Source organism: Stenella coeruleoalba (genome assembly GCF_951394435.1).
Source record: "Stenella coeruleoalba genome assembly, chromosome: 4".
Taxonomy (NCBI): Eukaryota; Metazoa; Chordata; class Mammalia; order Artiodactyla; family Delphinidae; genus Stenella; species Stenella coeruleoalba.
This window is the reverse complement of record NC_137149.1, coordinates 70,707,863-70,729,817: the sequence shown is the minus strand read 5'-3', so window position 1 is coordinate 70,729,817 and position 21,955 is coordinate 70,707,863. Positions and strand designations below refer to the sequence as shown.

General features: G+C 37.8%; 1 protein-coding gene across 1 annotated transcript in view; it reads left to right on the top strand.

The window, feature by feature from the left end:
* TEC (tec protein tyrosine kinase) overlaps nt 1-21,955 on the top strand; it is a 142,487-nt gene that overhangs the window by 22,551 nt on the left and 97,981 nt on the right. The window lies entirely within an intron of this gene.

The window sequence follows — 21,955 nt, the reverse complement described above, 5'->3', positions numbered from 1 at the left end:
GGGCACGAACCCGCGTCCCCTGCATCGGCAGGCGGACTCCCAGCCACTGTGCCACCAGGGAAGCCCCTCGTTTGTGATATTTTAAAGATGCAATAAAAGCTCTTTTGATTTGGGGGAAAAAAATAGAAGATAGTGTTTAGCAGATGTAGCCCAAGGATCATACCTATTTACCTAATTCTGTACTGTACTCTTGTTTCTTGAGTTAACAAGAAAACCTGTCTAGCTCAGCCCAGAGAGAAATGCTTTTATCAGGCTTTATTTACTAAGCTGTTATCAAGTGTTAATATAAGAAATAGCCAGGTGAGGAATGTTTTTATAATTTCTGCCCAAATTTCTGTTGAAGATGTATCATGTAACATCTTTCATTGTCCTTTATGATCCTATAAACTAGTTTGTCCTTAGAATTTAATGACAGGGAAAGTTTTTCTTTTGATCAACTGGTGTGTATCTTATGATAAAAAATTATTATTCTGTGAAGCATTATGTTATCCTTTGTTCCTTGGATTTTGAGAAGCTCAAAATTTAATGCTCTGATTATCAGTGTGTAGTAGCATTGTAGCATCTGTGCGTTCAACTTAGGGGAATTAAACTCTATGAGTTAAAGAAAAGAGAGAAAGAAACAACATTGTTTTAAAAGCTTGGACCACTTTTTAAAATTTAATTATTGTTTTATTTTGGAGTATAGTTGATTTACAATGTTGTGCTAGTTTCAGGTGTACAGCAGAGTGATTCAGTTATACATATACATATATCCATTCTTTTCATATTCTTTTCCCATATAGGTTATTACAGAATATTGAGTAGAGTTCCCTGTGCTATAGGTCCTTGTTGATCATGTTTTATATATAGTAGTGTGTATGTGTTAATCCCAACCTCCTAATTTATCTACCCCCCCACCTTTCCCCTTGGTAACTATAAGTTTTGTGTTTTTTTTTTGCGGTACGCGGGCCTCTCAGTGTTGTGGCCTCTCGCATTGCGGAGCACAGGCTCCGGACACGCAGGCTCAGCGGCCATGGCTCACGGGCCTAGCTGCTCCACGGCATGTAGGATCTTCCTGGACCGGGGCACGAACCCATGTCCCCTGCATCGGCAGGCGGACTCTCAACCACTGCGCCACCAGGGAAGCCCCTGGTAACCATAAGTTTGTTTTCAAAGTCTGTGAGTCTGTTTCTGTTTCATAGATAAGTTCATTTGTGTCATATTTTAGATTCTGCATATAAGTGATATCATATGGTATTTGTCTTTCTTCTTCTGACTTACTTCACTTAGTATGATAATCTCTATGTCCATCCATGTTGCTGCAAATGGCATTATTTTTCTTTTTTTAATGGCTGAGTACTATTCCATTGTATATATGTACCACGTCTTCTGTTTTTTAAAATAAATTTATTCATTTAATTAATTAATTTATTTTTGGCTGCATTGGGTCTTTGTTGCTGCGTGCGGGCTTTCTCTAGTTGTGGCGAGCGGGGGCTACTCTTCCTTGCGGTGCGTGGTCTTCTCATTGCGGTGGCTTCTCTTGTTGCGGAGCACGGGCCCTAGGCGCGTGGGCTTCAGTAGTTGTGACACACGGGCTCAGAAGTTGTGGCTCACAGGCTCTAGAGAGCAGGCTCAGTAGTTGCGGCGCACGGGCTCAGTTGCTCTGCGTCATGTGGGATCTTCCCAGACCAGGGCTCAAACCCGTGTCCCCTGCATTGGCACATGGATTCTTAATTACTGCGCCACCAGGGAAGCCCCTTACCATATCTTCTTTATCCAATCCTCTGTCGATGGACATTTAGGTTGCTTCTGTGTCTTGGCTATTGTAAATAGTGCTGCAGTGAGCATTGGGGTGCATGTGTCTTTTCGAATTAAGATTTCTCCAGATATATGCCCAGGAGTGGAATTGCTGAATCATATGGTAGCGCTATTTTTAGAGAAACAACAATTTAAAGAGTGTCCGTGCTTCTATTTACCATTTTACTCTGGGAACATATGCCCCAGAGGGTGTGTGCACTGGGAGATGCAGGAACCTCCCGCTCCCTTGTCTTAGTCTGCCAAGGTTTTTCCATGAGCATCTCATAGTGCCAAGTGTGATTTTAGTGGTCAAAGATAAGTTTTTCACACAAACTGTCCCTTGAGTCCAAACCAACTATTGATACTTTATCTGATACTAAATCAAATAACCAAAAATCTGTTTTTCTCTCTGCTAGATTGTTAGATTGTTTGCAAAAAGTCCTCCATAATTCCTTTCCCCGTACGCACTCCACCTTGAAGAATCACCTCCAATTCTGAATCTGGGCTTGGCCATGTGACTTGCTTTGGCCAATGAGATAATAACAAAGGTAAATCATTCAGAGACGTGAAATGTGTTGTGTATTGGGGCTTGGTCTCTCTTACTGCTCTTGGAACCTTGAGAACTACATGTATAAATCCAGGTTGTCCTGTTGAAGAGACCACATGGAAGGCAAGTGAGGTGTCCTGGCTGATAGCCTGCAAGTGCTTGAAATGTGAGTGAGGCCGTCCTAGACATGCAGGCCCGAATTGCACACCCAACAGAATCAGAAGCAATAATACATTTTTATTGTTCTTATGCTAGTAGTTATGGAGTGGGGTTTTTTGGTGATGGTCATTCTCATCAAAAGCTAACTAATATAACTTCCAGTGCTAGTGGACATTTTTGCTGATGCTATGTTGGACTTATCCAGAGATAGTATGGCCATTTCTTCTGTGGAATGTTCAAGGCCAATTTTGATTATATTCAGTTTCTGCTGTACATGCTGATGTGAGAGCCAACCTCCACATAAGCTTTGGTTCCACTCTGTTTTATTCCTTCCTTTTGGTTTCTAATTTCTCCTTTTGCTTTTAATTCTCATCTGTATGTTGTTTACATGTTGTGACTGTATTTTCTCTTAAATTTCTTTTATTGAGAATAAATTCAGGTAACATAAAAACCACCATTTGAACCATTTTAAAGAGCACGATACTGTGGGGTTTAGTATCAGTATATTTACAATGTTGTATAACCACCACCACTATCTAATTCCAGAAGATTTATATCACCCAAAAAAGAACCCTATACTCTCTCCCCTGCCCACCCCCATTCTTCCTTCATCCTATCCAAACAGTAATCTACTTTTTTTCTCTATTGATTTGCCTATTCTGGACATTTCATATAAATGGAATCAATGCAACATGTGGCCTTTTGTGCCTGGCTTCTTTTCCTTAGTATAATGTTTTCAAAGTTCAGTCATGTTGTACTACGTATCAGTACTTCATTCTTTTTTATGGTGGAATAACATTGCATTGTATGGAGATATATATATATATATAGAGAGAGAGAGAGAGAGAGAGAATAAGTAAATATCTATATACAACTATCACCATTCATCTGTGTATGAGCATTTGGATCATTTCCAGTTTTTGGCTCTTATGACTAATACCACCATGAGCATTGGTATACAAGCTTTTGTGTGAATATATGTTTTCAGTTCTCTTGGGTATATACTTAAGAGTGGAAATGCTGGGTCATAGCTTAACTCTGTGTTTAACTTTTGAGGAACTGCTGAAATGTTTTTCACAGTGGCTGCACCACTTTACACTAGTAGTATTTGAGGGTTCCAGTCTTTCCATATTCTTGTCAATCCTTATTTTCCTTTCTTTTTTGATTATAGCCTAGTGTGTGTGTAGTAGGATCTCATTGTGCTTTTTTTTTTTTTTTTCCCCGGTACGTGGGCCTCTCACCGTTGCGGCCTCTCCCGCTGCGGAGCACAGGCTCCGGACGCACAGGCCCAGTAGCCATGGCCCACGGGCCCAGCCGCTCCACAGCACGCGGGATCCTCCCGGACCGGGGCGCGAACCCGCGCCCCCTACATCGGCAGGCAGAATCCCAACCACTGCGCCACTAGGGAAGCCCCCTCATTGTGCTTTTGATTTATATTTTTCTAATAACTAGTGATGCTTAGCATCTTTTCATATGTTTATTAGCTTTTTGTACATCTTTGGAGAAATGCCTATTTAAGTCCATTACCTGTTAAAATTTTGTTGTTGTTGTTCAGTTGTAAGTGTTCTTTATATATTCTGGATACTAGACTCTTATTGAGTATATCATTTGCAAATATTTTCTCCCATTCTGTGCACTGTCTTTCCACTTCCTCGGTAGTGTCCTTAGACATACAGAAGTTTTTAAGTTGAAGTCCAATTTATCTATTTTTCTTTTGTTGCTTGTGCTCTTGGTGTCATGTTTAAGAAACCATTATCTAATCTAAAATTATGAAAATTTACAGCTATGTTTCCTTCTGAGAGTTTTTTGATTGAGTTCTTACGTTAAGTCTTTGATCCATTTAGAAATCATTTTTGTTTGTGATGTGAAGTAGGGGTCTAAATTCATTCATATCCAGTTGTCCCAGCACCATTTATTGAAAAGACTGCTCTTTCCTCATGGAATGGTCTTGGCATGCTCATCAAAAATCAGTTGACCATAGATATATGGGTTTCTCTCTGGACTCCCAATTCTATGTCGTTGATCTGTGTATCTATCTTTATGTAATACCACACTGTTTGGATTACTGTAATATTGTAATAAGTTTTGAAATTGGGAATGTGAGTCCTCCAACCTTTTTTTTTTTCCCCCAAGATTAACTTGGCTATTCAGCATTACTGTATGAGTTTTAGGATCAGCTTGTCCATTTGTACAAAAAAAGAAAAAAAAAAGGCAGTTGGAATTTTGATAGAGTTGCGTTGAATCTGTAGAGCCATTTGGAAAGTTTGTCATTTTAGCAATATTAGGAATTTCAGCAATATTAGGAATTTCAATCCATGAATTTTAATCCATGAATTAAAGGTCTTCTTTAATTTCTTTCAACAACATTTTTTGGTTTTCAGTGCATAAGTCTCACACATCCTTGGTTAAATTTTGTTCATGTATTTTTTTAAAATTTATTGAAGTGTAGTTGATTTACAATGTTGTGTTAATTTCTGCTATACAGCAGAGTGATTTAGTTATATAAATATATATTCTTTTTCATATTCTTTTCCATTACGTTTTATTACAGGATATTGGATATAGTTCCCTGTGCTGTACAATAGAACTTTGTTGTTTATCCATTCTATATGTAATAGTTTGCATCTGCTAATCCCAAACTCCCAATCCATCTCCCCCACTCCCCTCCGCCTTGACAACCACAAGTCTGTTCTCTATGTCTGTGAGTCTGTTTCATAGATAAGTTCATTTGTGTCATATTTTAGATTCCACATATAAGTGATATCATATGGTATTTGTCTTTCTTTTTCTGACTTACTTCACTTATTATGATAATCTCTAGGTCCATACATGTTGCTGCAAATGGCATTATTTCATTCTTTTTCTAATGGCTGAGTACTGTTCCATTGTATATATGTACCACATCTTCTTTATCCATTCATCTGTTGATGGACATTTAGGTTGTTTCCGTGTCTTACCTATGATAAATAGTGCTGCTGTTGTTCATGTATTTTTATTGTAAGGTGTCTCAATTTCTCACTGGATGTACACACGGTATAAATTATAAATCAATAAAAAAAATAAAAATTTTAATGTAGCTTGTCAGCTATCTAATGTAGCCAGACTTTTACTATAGAAGTCTGGGAGTAAGGACACTAGATTTCTAGTCTCAAAGGTATTATTATTGTTGTTGTTGTTAAATCGGTTACATTCTCTTTGCTTTTATTTATTTATTTATAGAGTGGTACTTGCTACGGGACTATTGCACATTTTAATTTCTTAGTGATTAATAGTAACACTACAAAAAATAAGTTAAAATGATAACACTAGGAGGAAACACTTACATGACTCTTAAGTGCCACGTACTCTTCTGAGTGCTTTATGTGTACGAACTCATTTAATGAAATGAAATACTGAGTGGGGGTGCAGGTTTTTTTTTTTTTTTAAATAAATTTATTTACTTATTTTTGGCTACGTTGGGTCTTTGTTGCTGTGTGCGGGCTTTCTCTAGTTGCAGCCAGCAGGGGCTACTCTTCATGGCGGTGTGCGGACTTCTCATTGCGGTGGCTTCTCTTGTTGTGGAGCATGGGCTCTAGGCACACAGGCTCAGTAGTTGTGACTCGCAGGCTCTAGAGCGCAGGCTCAAGTAGTTGTGGTGCACAGGCTTAGTTGCTCTGCAGCATGTGGGATCTTCCCGGGCCAGGGCTCGAACCCATATCCGCTGTGTTGGCAGGCGGATTCTTCTCAACTGCTGCACCTCCAGGGAAGCCCGGGGGTGCAGTTTTAAAAGTTAAAGGACTGTGTGATTGTGTGTTTGTGTGTGTGAAACCTTACCTTCTGAATGACATTGAGAAAAAAAGCAACCCATAATTTTAGCCTAGAGTTCTTAAAAAATTGCTATGGTGAGTAGTTAGTTTTTAAAAATTAAGATGCTGATAACAGTATTAATGAACAAAGAAAGAGAGGTAGTATTTGTCAACTCAGCTTTTTTGGACTCTGATATTTATATTATCAGTAGAGAGGTTTGGACCTAGTGATTTCTAATTATTGGAGTGCCCAGCTCTCATTTTCTGTAATCAAATAACCTGAATATGAATAACCTGGGTACACCCCTGTCCTCTGTGTGGCATTTGAGAAGGATGTTTCAGGGGAGGGCTCTTTAAGGCATTAGAGAGAAAGCCCACTGGAGTGTAAGCTCCAAAAAGGCAGGGCCTGTGTTTTCCCTTGCACTGTTGTACCTCTGTCACAGCGCTTGGTATACAGTAGATTTTAAACAACCTTATTTGGTTGAAAAACGAATGAACAAACAAACACAAGGCTGGAAAGGAATCATTTTGGATTTTGATTTCTTTTTGATAGTGGAAATAGCATTCTCTCCTTTGAGAGTATGTGTGCGTATTTGGGTGGGAATGGGGGAGAGGAAGGATTACTGAAATAGAATATATTTAAATGAATAGAAGCTGTTTTTACTGTTTGTTTTTCTTCAAACTCACCTTGCATTTCATGAGACTGAGCCCTTGCTCCACTATCTTCCTTGGGTGACAACTAACTCAGCCTTTACCCAGCTCAGACATCATCTTCTCTGATTATCTTTCCACCTCCTACCTCTGGGCAGAACTGAAGCTTGTATACATCTGTGGTGTAGCACTTATCATGTGGTTAATGACATCATTAGCTTCTGTCATATATGTCCTTTCTCCTAGGCTGTGGACACCTTACTGGATGTGTCTTATGCTTTATTTTGTGTCCCAGAACCTGATAACATATCTGGCACTTAGCAGATGCTCAGTTAACAGTTGTTGAATGTGTAGATGGGTATCAGTTCAGAACAAAGGTATGGCAAAACCAACTGACTATGCTTTCCTGTTTGCTGTTTTTAAGAAACTTTACATGCATTTTTCTGATTTACACCTCATGATACTCCTTTAAGGTTGGTATCATTATCCTCATTTTATAGGTAAGGAAATAGTCTCAGAGGAGTTAAGTAACTTACATGAAGTTATACAGCTAATAAATGGCAGAGCTAAGATTTAGAGCCAGGTCAGTCAGACTCAAAAGTTCAGATTCCTGTAGGCAAAACATTCTCTGACATAAATCGTAGAAATGTTTTCTTAGGTTGTTCTCCCAAGGCAATAGAAATAAAAGCAAAAATAAACAAATGAGACCTAATCAAACTTATAAGCTTTTGCACAGCAAAAGAAACTGTAAACAAAATGAAAAGACAACCTATGGACTGGGAGAAAATATTTGGAAACAATGTGACCAACAAGGGTTTAATTTCCAAAATATACAAACAGCTTATACAATTCAGTAACAAAAACCAAACAACCCAATCAAAAAATGGGCAGAAGACCTAGACATTTCTCCAGAGAAGACATTCAGATGGCCCATAGGCACATGAAAAGATGCTCAATATCACTAATTATCAGGGAAATGCAAATCAAAACTACAATGAGATATTACCTCACACTGTTCATAATGGCCATCATTAAAAAGTCCACAAACGATAAGTGCTGGAGAGGGTGTGGAGAAAAGGGAACCCTCCTACACTGTTGGTGGGAATGTAAATTGGTGAAGCCACTATGGAAAACGGCATGGAGGTTTCTTGAAAAACTAAAAAGAGAGTTACCATATGATGCAGCAATCCCACTCCTGGGCATGTATCTGGAGAAAACCGTAATTCGAAAAGATACATGCACCCCAATGTTCATAGCAGCATTATTCACAATAGCCAAGACATGGAAGCAACCTAAATGTCCATTGACAGATGAATGGATAAAGAAGATGTGGCACATATATACAATGGAATATTACTCAGCTATAAAAAAGAATGAAATAATGTCATTTGAAGCAACATGATGGACCTAGAGATTATCATACTAAGTGAAATAAATCAGACAAAGACAAATATCATATGATATGACTTATATGTGGAATCTAAAATATGATACACGTGATCTTATTTATAAAACAAAAAGAGACTCACAGACATAGAAGACAAGCTTATGGTTACCAAAGGGGAAAGGGGGTGGGGGAGGGATAAATTAGGAGTTTGGGATTAGCAGATACAAACTACTATGTATACAATAGATAAGCAACAAGATCCTACTGTATAGTACAGGGAACTATATTCAATATCTTGTAATAACCTATAATGGAAAAGAATCTGTATATGTATAACTGAATCACTTTCTTCCACACATGAAACTAACACAACATTGTAAATCAACTATACTTCAATTAAAAAAAAAAAAGTTCAGGTTCCTTCTACTAAATCATGCTGCTTAGCCAGAAGTTCTAACGTAAGCAGTTGGTGAAATAAGGTAACAGAGGGTGACATAGGGAAAGGAATCTTTAGTATAATGTTTAAAGAACCATTGTTTATGTCATTTGCAGCTCTGTCAGGGAACATATTAAAATTTTGAGAGTTAACATGTCAAAGGTATAGGCCTGCCTTCTAGATGGTTGAATTTTCTGTGTTTAATACCGTAGTAGTATAGGGAACAGGTGGGTTTCTAAAATGTTGAGCTACATAGAATTTTAGGGCTAAAGACTAGGTTAGAGCTCATCAGCTTCAGTGCATTAATCTTAGAGATGAAATTATAGGGTCTCAGAGTTTGTGAGTTTTTCTTTCCGTTGAATTGTCAGCTAAGGGCAGAGAAGGTTCTTCTATACCCTGAGGCTCACTTTTACATGTTAACAAGAGATTCGGAATAGTGGCGGACAAAGACCTGTCACATTGAAGAGATAGCACAGGAGAGCTTGGAGGAAACACTGTCAGTTCTCAACATCAGAGATGTGTGGGACGCTGGGTTGAGTAAACTCTGAGCTGCCAGCCCCGTCAGAAGAAAGAACCTCATGCATAGGGCAGAATTAATCCTCAGGAACATTTCAGAGGAGAAGAAGATCCTGTTAGTTTTTTGTTGATTTATGGTTCAAAGACAAAGACCATGCTGATTTGAAATGCAGATGGATGTACTTTTGAAAAAGATTTTTCCTGCAAGTCTGTCCAGTGACAATAAGAGAAACTAAATATGGTGAGAGGGCTGAAGTAGATGCTTCCGTTACCTTTGAGGTTTGGTTTCTGAAGTAAATACCATTGAGGCTTAAATAAAGGGAAATCATTAAGCCATCTAATACTTATTGCATACATATTGCGTTTCAGGCAATGTACCAGTTGCTAGATCATGCCAAATATTATACTTTCTTTTGCTTGGTTTGTGTTAAGACAGAGTATTCAGAGGGGGAAAAATACTTGGAAATATGCTTTTGAGAAATTGCTGTGGAACAGAATGGATATTTATATGTCTGTATAACATGTATACACACACATAGATATTAACTAATTTATTCTGTGTGGCTATCTAAATATCAGTATTCTTATTTACGTAAAGTTGATTTTTTACAATTTCACACAGCACTGGAAAAAATTGGACATCTATTTTATAGAATATAATTTTTCAAATGGAATTTTCAGACACACTGAAATATGCAATCATCTGTTGGCAAAACATGATATTAAGATTTAATGCTTGGGGGACTTCTCTGGTGGCACAGTGGTTAAGAATCTGCCTGCCAATGCAGGGGACACGGGTTTGAGCCCTGGTCTGGGAAGATCCCACGTGCTGCGGGGCAACTAAGCCCGTGCGCAGCAACTACTGAGCCTGCGCTCTAGAGCCCACGAGCCACAACTATTGAGTCCGCGTGCCAGAACTACTGAAGCCCGTGCACCTAGAGCCTGTGCTCTGCAACAAGGTAAGCCACTGCAATGAGAAGCCTGCGCACCGCAGCGAAGAGTAGCCCCCGCTCTCTGCGACTAGAGAAAGCCCGTGCACAGCAACAAAGACCCAACGCAGCCAAAAATGAATAAATAAATGAATAAATTTAAAAAAAGAGTTTATGCTTGGATATCACCCCCAAAGGAGAACTGTCTAGAGTCAAAATCTTTGTATGGTTAGGGGATGCTTATGTGTGGGAAACATTTGTTTTGGAGAAGGTAGTTGAAAGTAATAGGATGATGGTGAAATGAAAGTTCACTACCAAACTTAAGGTAGATAGCTAGTGGGAAGCAGCCGCATAGCACAGGGATATCAGCTCGGTGCTTTGTGACCGCCTGGAGGGGTGGGAGGGAGAGAGACGCAAGAGGGAAGAGATATGGGAACATATGTATACGTATAACTGATTCACTTTGTTATAAAGCAGAAAGTAACACACCATTGTAAAGCAATTATACCCCAATAAACATGTTAAAAAAAAAGAATAAAAAAAATACTAGATTTGAATTCAAGCTGTTGACAAATTCTGGAAGTTTCATGAAACCATTTCTCAATTTTTAACACCTAGAATGGCCTTGTTTCTTTCCAAAGATTTGTACCATGTGTATCGAATAAACGTTTTTCCCCATGCAAATGTATTTTTAATTCTATAATTGAATCCATATTGGCACATTATTCTAGTTAAAATTTATTTTAATTTCAGCCACGTACTTGGAATGCATTTCGTATGTAAAGTGAAGAATATATATATATAGTTAAAAGAGTCATTCTTCTGTAACTAAGGCTACTGCTTTTCTGTTTAACTTCTTTTCTACACTAACAAAATATGCAAAATTAAAACTCATAGTGGAGAGCCAGTATAAAACTTCTGAACATACAGATGGCCAACAAACACATTTGTCAACAGCTTGAATTTCAAAGATGCTCAACATCACTAATTATTAGAGAAGTGCAAATCAAAACTACAATGAGGTATCACCTCACACCAGTCAGAATGGCCATCATGAAAAAATCTACAAACAGTAAATACTGGAGAGGGTGTGGAGAAAAGGGAACCCTCATGCATTGTTGGTGGGAATGTAAATTGATGCAGCCACTGAGGAGAACAGTATGGAGAGTCCTTAAAAAACTAAAAATAGAACTACCGTATGACCCAGCAATCCCACCACTGGGCATATACCCTGAGAAAACCATAATTCAAAAAGACACATGCACCCCAATGTTCATGCAGCACTATTTACAATAGGCAGGACATGGAAGCAACCTAAATGTCCATTAACAGAGGAATAGATACAGATGTGGTACATATATACAATGGAATATTACTCAGCTATAAAAAGGAATGAAATTGGGTCATTTGTAGAGACATGCATGGACTTAGAGACTGCCATACAGAGTGAAGTAAGTCAGAAAGAGAAAAACGAATATCATATATTAACGCATATATGTGGAGTCTGAAAGAAATGGTATAGACGATCTTATTTACAAAGCAGAAATAGAGACACGGACGTAGAGAACAAACGTATGGATACCAAGGGGGAAAGGGGAGTGGGATGAATTGGGAGAATGGGATTGACATATATACACTATTGATACTATGTATAAAATAGATAACTAATGAGAACCTACTATATAGCACAGGGAATTCTACTCCATGCTCTGTGGTGACCTAAATAAGAAGGAAATCCAAAAAAGAGGGGTTATATGTATACGTATAGCTGATTCACTTTATTATACAGTATAAAGTAACACAATATTGTAAAGCAACTATACTCCAATAAAAAAAAATTCTCAGAATGACAGAGTGAACACATGCCATTTAAAAACTTTTATTTCCTTTTTATGATTCAGATTAAAATCAAGCAACTTTTAAGAAAGAAAATTTTCATATGTATTATACATGGAAGTGATTATACAGACCAGAATATTAACATCTACTTTTATTCATGTGTTGGTGTATCTCTAGCCATCTGTCAAAATTCTCTTTATATGTCATATCCACATTGAAGTGGTCCACCATACTTCGAAGAGGGGTAATTGCTACCTCTTTAGTGATTACATGTTAGTGATTTTTAGGGGCTATTAGTGTTCCAGAACACTTTGTACATATCACTTTTATAGCCCTCAACAGCTTGTATTGTAGCTCTTTGTTTTTAAGTCACTTTTCCCTATGCCACTCTAGCGCAAAGATCATGCCTTGCTCATTTTTGTAACCACCTCAATGCCTCATGCATAGTTCCTCATACATCATGGCTATGCAATAAATGCCAGAATGAATGATTATATATGAATGTCTGAAACTACTCCTGTGAACAGATTGGTTTGTGAACTGAACATGGTGAAAAGATGGATGAGTGAAGAAATGAATGAGGAAACATTTAAGGGAAGGAAGAGAGTTGACAGGGATTAGAGATGAATGAAATGAGAATGAGGTGGTCAAGAATGATGTAGTATATTAATTATATGCCCCAGTTATCTACTGTTGTGTGACAAACTACCTTAAACTTACAGGCACACAACAACAACCATTTTATCACACTCGTCTATTCTGTAGACTAAGAATTGGACAGGGCACAGTGGGAATGTCTACTCCACAATATCTGTGCTCTTGGAAAACTTGCTACCTGGGAGCAACTTGGACAATTAAGGGCTGGAATCATCTGAGAGTTTTTCTCAGTCATATATCTGTCTTCTGGGCTGGGATGATTTGAAGGCTGGGCTCAGCAGGAATTCTGCACGAGAACACCTATATGTGGCTTCTGCATTTGGCAGAAGCTTCTCTCAGTATGGTGGCTAGGTTCCAAGAAGGACTGTTCCAAGAATGAGAAGTCCAAGAGAACAAGGGAGGAGGTACTTGGCCTTTTTGGGCTTAGCCTCAGAGATTACATAGTATCCCTTCTGCTGTACTATATTAGTTGAAGGAATCAAAATCCCACTCAGATTCAAGGGGAGGAGTGTCAGTGAATTTGCATCTGTTTTAAAAAAGAGCAGCATTACGTATCATAGATGGTCCAGATGATGATGATGGGTAGAGCAAAGAACAGGGAAGTACATTGTCACTTTACTTCATTAGGGATAGGGTATATGAAAAAGGCCCAGTTCCATTCTTTGGCGTGTAGCTGTCCAGTTTTCCCAACACCATTTATTGAAGAGACTGTCTTTTCCCCCATTGTATATTCTTGCCTCTTTTGTTGTAGCTTAATTGACTGTATGAGCATAGGTTTATCTGGGGACTCTCTATTCTGTTCCACTGATTCCAGTGCCATACAGTTTTGATTACCATAAGTTTGTAATATAGTTTGAAATCAGAGAGTGTTATGCCTCCAGCTTTGTTATTCTCTCTTAAAATTGTTTTGGCTATTTGGGGTCATTTGTGGTTCCATACAAATTTTAGGATTATTTGTTTTAGTTCTGTGAAAAATGCCATTGATATTTCAATAGGGATTACATTGAATCTCTAGATTGCTTTGGGTAGTATGGACATCTAAATGGTATTGATCCTTCCAATCCATGAGCATGGTATATCTTTCCATTTATTTGTGTTGTCTTCAGTTTCTTTCCTCACTGTCTTATAGTTTTCAGAGTGTAGGTCTTTCGTCTCATTGGTTAAATTTATTCCAGTTGTAAATGGGATTATTTGCTTCATTTCTCTTTCTGATGGTTTGTTATTAGTATATAGAAATGCAGCAGATTTATTTATATTACTTTTCTTATACCATATTCAAAAATAAACTCAAAATGGATTAAAGACTTGAATGTAAAACCTGAAACCATAAAACTCCTAGAACATATAGGCAGTAATCTCTTTGACATCAGTCTTAGTAATATCTTTTTGGATATGTTGCTAGGGCAACAAAAGCAAAAATAAACAAATGGGACTACATCAAACTAAGCCTTTGCACAGCAAAAGAAACAACCAACAAAACAAAAAGACAGCCCACTGAATGGGAGAAGATATTTGCAAATGATATATTTGATAAGGGGTTAGTATCCAAAGAACTCCTACAACTCAATATCAAAAAAAGAAACAGCCTGATTAAAATATGGGCGGAGGATCTGAATAAATATTTTTCCAAAGAAGACATAAAACAGACATAGGAAAAGATGCTTGATACCACTAATCACCAGGGAAATGCAAATCAAATTGTATACAATGAGGTATCACCTCACACCTGTTAGATTGGCTATTACCAAAAAGACAAGAAACAACAAATGTTGTCAAGGATGTGGAGGAAAGGGAGCCCTTGTGCCCTGTTGGTGGAAATGTAAATTGGTGCAGTATAGAAAACTATATGGAGGTTCCTCAAAAAATTAAAAATAGAACTACCATATGATCCAGCAATTCAACTTATGGATATTTATCTGAAGAGAATGAAAACACTAACTCGAAAAGATATATACCCCTCAGTGTTCATTGCAGCATTATTTACAATAGCCAAGATATGCAAGCAACTTAAGTGTTCTTTGATAGATGAGTGGATAAAGAAGGTGTGGTATATATGTGCAACGGAATACTACTTGGCCATAAAAAAGAATGAAATCTTGCCATTTGCAGCAACAGGGATGAACCTGGAGGGTATTATGAAATAAGTAGACAGAGAAAAATAAGTGAAATAAATCAGACAGGGAAAAACAAATACTATATGATGTAACTTATTTGTGGAATCTACACAGCAAAACAAATAGACAAACAAAAACAAAACAGAAATAGACTCATAGGTACAGAGAACAAACTGGTGGTTGCCAGAGGGGAGGTGGGTAGGAGGATGGATAAAATAGATGAAGAGGATTAAGAGGTACAGTCTTCCAGCTATAAAGCAAATAAGACATGGGGAAGTAACATACAGTGTAAGGAATATAGTTAGTAATACTGTAATAACTTTGCTGACAGATAGTAACTAGAATTTTATGATAATCATTTCATAATGTATAAAAATATTGGATCACTGTGTTGTACACCTGAAACTAATATATTGTGTGCTAATTATAATCCCATAAAAAAAGGTCACTGGACATCTTCCACAGTAATTAGATCATGGCTTATATTCATACTTTTTAAAAGTAAATTTATTTATTTTTTGCCACGTTGGGTCCTCGTTGCTGCGTGTGGGCTTTCTTTAGTTGTGGTGAGCAGGGGCTACTCTTCGTTGCGGTGCGCGGGCTTCTCATTGTGGTGTTTTCTCTTGCTGCGGAGCATGGGCTCTAGGCATGCAGGCTTCAGTACTTGTGGTGCACGGGCTCAGTAGCTGTGGCCTGCAGGCTTTAGAGCTCAGGTTCAGTAGTTGTGGCGCACGGGCTTAGCTGCTCTGCGGCATGTGGGATCTTCCCGGACCAGAGCTCAAATCTGTGTCCCCTGCATTGGCAGGCGGATTCTTAACCACTGTGCCACCAGGGAAGCCCCCTTGATACTTTTTGAATGTAGTTTACAATTTTCATTTGTTACAAGTGATGTATGAGAATGTTTAGTATTTTTATCAGTGTATTTTTATTCTTTTAGAGGTCAGGTATGTAACAGCTGGCATTTCAGTTTTGGAAACTTTTCATTAACTGAGCCTCACAAGCCTTAGAAGTAAGGGTAAATAATTCTCTGGTCTAATTTGCCATCTTGTTTTAGTATGCTCTGTAGTTTCAGTTGTGATGCTTACCTTTGGTGAGCTTTCTAATGATTCTTTTATAAAAAGGCTGCAATTTGGTTATACTCACTTTACCTGACTGCCCACTATTCTTTGGTACTTTGTTAGCCTGTACCGAATTTTCTTTTTATTGTGCTTTAGGCTTGAAAAGCTAACTTCTGCTTTCATGAAATTTGAACAGGGGAAAGGAAAGGAAATAGAGGGAAGAAGAGGAGTTATAACAAGGACAAATGTTGCATAGACTGTGGTTTTATTTTTGGAAAATAAAAATAACCACATAACCATAAAATAACCATAAAAATAACCCAGAAACCACATATTCCTGTCTGTTGGGGAAGAAATGGTATCATATTACCTTACCATGAAGTTCTGCTGACTCAGGGAATCATTGGGATCATTGGAAGAGCTTCCGTGATGAGCTGGGTAGTGTGGTAATAATATCCTGGAGGAAGGAGAGCCCACCCACCTTTTTCTACTTTTATTTGGCTGCCTTGGTTCTTTTTTTCCCCCTCTCTCCCTTCTCTTCCTCCTTTCATCTTTTTCTATTCTCTTTCTTACCAGTTCCAAAGGGTTGGATGACAGGGACATGGAAAACCATGCTATTCCCTTAAACATATTTCAAAAGTTTTTATTATGGAAAATTTCAAACACAGGCAAAAATGAAGTATAATGAACTCTTCCTGTGTGCCTCACTCAGCTTCAACAGTTATCAACTCATGAATAATTTTGTTTTGTCTGTGCTCCCATATCCCCCTTACCAGGTTATAAAGCAAATCACAGACATTATTTTATCTGTAAATTTTTCAGTATGTATCTCTAAAAGATAAGAACTCTTAAAAGTACAACCACAATACCGGCATCGCACCAAAAAACTCCAGAACAACCTAACACTATTTTGTTATCATCAAAATCTTATCACAAACTTAAATATCACCAGTATACAGTTAGTATTCAAGTTGCCACAGTTGTCTCACACATTTCAACTGTCTCATAAGACTTTTAAAGTCTGTTGATTCCTCCTCAATCTCACTGTTTTTGTTCTTGAAATTTTTGTTAAAGAAGCTTGCTCATTCTGTAAAAAAACCGAATGCGATAATGACTTGGGTTCTTTATTCCTATTTTGAAAACAATAGGAAAATAATATGTTGACATAGATGAATGTTTCATATTAAAAACAATTTAGATTAATATAGTAAAGGAACACATTTTGGTGTTATTTTATATATAATTTCCAAGTTACTTTTATGTTTTTTTCTAGTATAGTTGCTGAAAATCACTTTACCTACTTGAGAAACTTGTTATTCATGTCTTGTTTTCACTAGTTGTTTCCTTCTGAATTAGCAAGAAGCAGAAAGAGAAATATTTGCTGTGTATCAGAAATTCCTTCATGGGAGGAGAATTAATGCCAGAATGTTGTCAAAGTGAATCCACTTATGTTTCATAGTAAGTAGTAAAAAACAAAACAAAACAAAAACCAAAAAAAAACCAAAAAACAAAAGAACACAAACCCTTATGATTCAGACTTTATCATGAAAAATAAAGTGAAAATGTTTATTTTATCTCATATATGGCACAATTTAGATTATAATTGTTAACTCTTAGAACAAAGACGCAATCGAATATTAGTTGTTTTCTTGAGATTATTTTTCTGATGAAACTGCGTGATAGAAAGTTGTGACAGCCTTTACGTTTAAATTAGCACAGATCTAAAGAGGGCCATTTTTTTCGAAAGCATTAGAAAGCTTTATCAGTTTTTGCAAGGGTGTATCCATGCGGTAGAATAAAGATTAAGTCACTGTAACAAAGAAACCATCATATGTCATTTCTAAAATAAGATAGAAGTGTGTTAACCTGTCAAAGTAGGGTACCAAGTTTAGGCTGATAGGGCAGCTCTGCTCCATGAAGTCATTCAAGGACTAGGTTCCAAGAGACTAACACACCACGTAAAGCAATTATACTCCAATAAAGATGTTAAAAAAAAAAACAAAACAACTAGGTTCCATCTTGTTCCTCCCTTGCTCTTGTCTACAGTGATGTCTTGAATGTATAAAGTTGAGTCTGCCATGTGTACTTTCTGGCTGGTGGGGAGGTGAAAAATGCCCTAAATCTGGGGAGAGTAGCTTGTCTTTAAGTTGAAGTTGGCCCACGCATCACTTCTGCACACATCCGCTTGGCTTGACCTTCGATGGCCACATGTCACTGCCAAGAAGGCCGGGAAGTATCTCTAGCCCATACGTCCAGGAAGAAAGGAAGAATGGATGAGGGCAGGGGGCAGAAAGCAGTCTGCTTCAGTGTACTTTAGTAATTTAAGTGTAAGTCATTCTTGACACTTGTGTTATTTTATTTTAGTTTTACTAGCTAGCTAACTTACTGCAAGATCCTCATTTGCCAGTGGCATTGAGTGTGATGGGAGCAATTCTCCAACATTATTCTCATTGACTTTTTGAAAACCCTTATCTTTTGAGTATTTGAAGTTGATGACTGTTGCATTCCCTTATTCAGTGAGAGAAGCAAAACCTAGTAATGTGGAAGGAATATTTGATTGGGACCTATGTGGTTAATTGATCAGTGAGTAATTTTTATGACAACTCTTGCTTCTCTCTAGAATCACTTAACTATGAATCACCTATAGAGTAAATATATTTGTTGATGCTTTGAGGTATTGTAAGCATATAGGGTGGGGGTCCCCAGAGGAAGAGAACCTGGCCCTTTTAGGCCTAAGCCGTTTTGTGATCTAAGCCCGGCCACAATGCTTGCCCTTGCAGAAGAATAGGTCTCAGTAGTTAATGATTTTAAGGGAGCAAAAGAGGGTAAAAACGAACAGCTGTTACCAGGCCAGGGAGATAACTTAACCATAATATATCAGTTTACGATTTCAAAGGTAAGGATTAGCCTGAAGCACATTCTTGAGCTGTTCTGCAGAATGCACACCCTCTTGAGAGTTCAACCACCAGATCAACTGGAACCTAAGGAATGATGATTTCAACCTTTGCTGACCCTTCTGACTTCAGTCAACTAGTGCCTGGACTCTGTCAACCTTTCCCCAATTCTATGCTGAATTCTCTTTGCTCCGGCCCCAATCTTGCTGTTTGGGGAGACACCGCTTTGGGAAATATCCCTGTTGTCCTCTTTACTTGCTGCGAGAAATAAATCCTTCCTTCTGCTCTTTGGTTTGGTTCTGTCTTTTGGCTCAATACCCACCAAGAGGCAAGTCCAGTTTTCGGGTAACAGTATTACCCATGGTTTCTTTTCTCCATCCATTGTTCTTTTTCTCTCTCTTTCTTTTCTCTTCCTCTTTATCAGCCAGGAGGCCCTCAACCACAGTCATAGCCAAGGACCACAGTGGGGACCTTCATTGTGAAACGCAAACTTGTCTTAAAGAGCACATGTTAAATCAATGCATGTACCTGTATTATATGGACAATAAGAAACAACTATCCTTAGTGCAGCACTGCTCAGTCTATTTCCAGGTTCACTTGGCCCCCAGTACAGCACTGTAATCACCCACCATTTGGCAGTGGGCTGGATGGGGACCAGGAAAGATGAGATAAGTCAGCTGGCCTCTGTAACTTTTGCCTTTTGACCTTTTGAGTCTTCTCTTATCTAGACCTAGGTTCAATAGGTCACCAGACAAGGCTACTCAAAACTTTGTAGCCTGCTACAATATCAGTTGGTTGAAAGAAGACACAGTCAAGACTTTAATACAGGTTATCCCTGGGTGCCTTTGTTTCATAGGCAAGGAAGACCTGAGGGCTAAAGTGTTACTTTCTTCTAGAGCTACAAAGCTGCCTGATCCTGGAATGGCTCCAATTCATGATAAGTGGGGAGCCTAGAATGTACCCTTTATTCTGATTGAAGTCAGCCTAGCATTTTTTTCTTCTTTGCTTGTGTTTCTGCTACTCAATTCCCCTTTTACAAAATAAAATTGGGGCTTAAGCTGAGAGTATACGTTGCAGAAGAGAGCATGGTAAGATTTGTTCCTATATAGTAGCTACCCATTTTAGGTACTTTTGAATTGAAATATAATCTACAGGTACTGTTGTCAGGCACACATTTGATTTCTCAAGTAAATGTCAGTCTGATGTTTATTCATGCTAGATTTCTTAAAATTGCAAACAGGCACTAACTTTGTCGTAAACCTATGACAAGATGTGTAATAGGCAATGCGTTCTGATGTATAAATTCCAAAATTGAGGGCTTTAACTAAAGTTTACTAATCTTAGGGCATTAACAAGTATTAGATTGAATTAGATAGTTTTGCTGATTTTGTAGGTAAAATATTGCTGAACATTGGCAATTTCATATGGCTTAACCTAGTAAGGTGAGAATTTCAACAACCTTAAATCACTCTTTGCTCCTTCCTGTAAGGAGTTCATCCTTTTTCTACCCTGATAACTAGGCTGTTTGTTTCTTATTTACTATACCGCTTACCATCCTATCATTTGGTAACTCACAGTCACCTCTGTTCCCTTGATTAAAAATGTTATGAAAGGGTGTATAGAGTAGGCTGGGTAGCCTTAGTAGCCATTTTATATATATATATAAAATATATATTTTTTCAGGCAGAATTTTTTATGATGAAAAAGAGTTTTTAGATCTTTTGGCTAAAATTGCTAGACCATGAAACTGAGATCCATGAGTCTGGTACTCTGATTTGCAACCCTGGGCAGAGAATGTAACTTCTTGGTAGTTTGGGTTTCTCATTGGTAAAACAGTGTTCATTACCTGAACAGTGTCCGTTACCTACTTCAGAATATTGGTGTTCAAGATAAGCAACAAGAATTTGCTGTGTAGCACAGGGAACTATATTCAATCTCTGGTAATAATCTACAGTGGAAAATAATCTGAAAAAATATACCTGAATTACATTGCTGTGTACCTGAAACTAACACAATATTGTAAATCAACTATACTTCAATAAAAAAAAAGAATGTTGGTGTTCAAAGACTGTGTTAAGTTTTTCAAACTTTTAACAATTAGCAGTCAGAGTAAAGAAAAGAGTGTTCTTTTTTTTTTTAAAATAAATTTATTTATTTTTGGCTGTGTTGGGTCTTCGTTGCTGCGTTTGGGCCTTCTCTAGTTGTGGCGGGCGGGGCTACTCTTCATTGCGGTGCGCGGGCTTCTCATTGTGGTGGCTTCTCTTTGTGGTGGAGCACAGGCTCTAGGTGCACAGTCTTCGGTAGTTGTGGCTCACAGGCTTTAGAGCGCAGGCTCAGTAGTTGTGGCACACGGGCTTAGTTGCTCCGCAGCATGTGGGATCTTCCCGGACCAGGGCTTGAACCTGTGTCCCCTGCATTGACAGGCGGATTCTTAACCACTGTGCCACCAGGGAAGTCCCAAGAAGAGAGGGTTCTTGTGTTCACCTTCAAGGAGACACAGAGAAAAGGGGCTTAACTTGCAGCTACGAGTTTTATTTTAAAAAGATATTTTTAACCCAGAGTTGGTTCCTTTGTGATTCTTATTTCTGAATGGGTCAGTTCTTTTCGGTGTGGAAAATGGCTGGGAGAGTGAGCTGGAGGACTCTGAAATTTTGTTTCATCTTCGTTTTCTACTTTAGAGCATCAAGCCTATTATTTCTCCAGTTTTTTAAAAAAATTAATTAATTATGTATGTATGTATTTTTATTGAAGTATTGTTGATTTACAATGTTGTGTTAGTTTCAGATGTACAGCACAATGATTCAGTTATACATACTTATATATATGTATTTTTTCAGATTCTTTTCTCTTATAGGTTATTACAAAATATTGAGTCTAGTTCCCTGTGCTGTACCGTACATCCTTGTTAGTTATGTATTTTATTTATAGCAGTGTGTATATGTTAATCCCAAACTCCTAATTTATCCCCACCACCTTTCCCCTTTGGTAACCATAAGTTTGTTTTCTATGTCTATGGGTCTATTTCTGTTTGAATATAAATTCATTTGCTCTCTTCAGTTTTTGGTATTGAGAGGTTGGTGTCCGTCTTTTTTTTTTTTTTTTAACATCTTTATTGGAATATAATTGCTTTACAATGGTGTGTTAGTTTCTGCTTTATAACAAAGTGAATCAGTTATACATATACATATGTTCCCATATCTCTTCCCT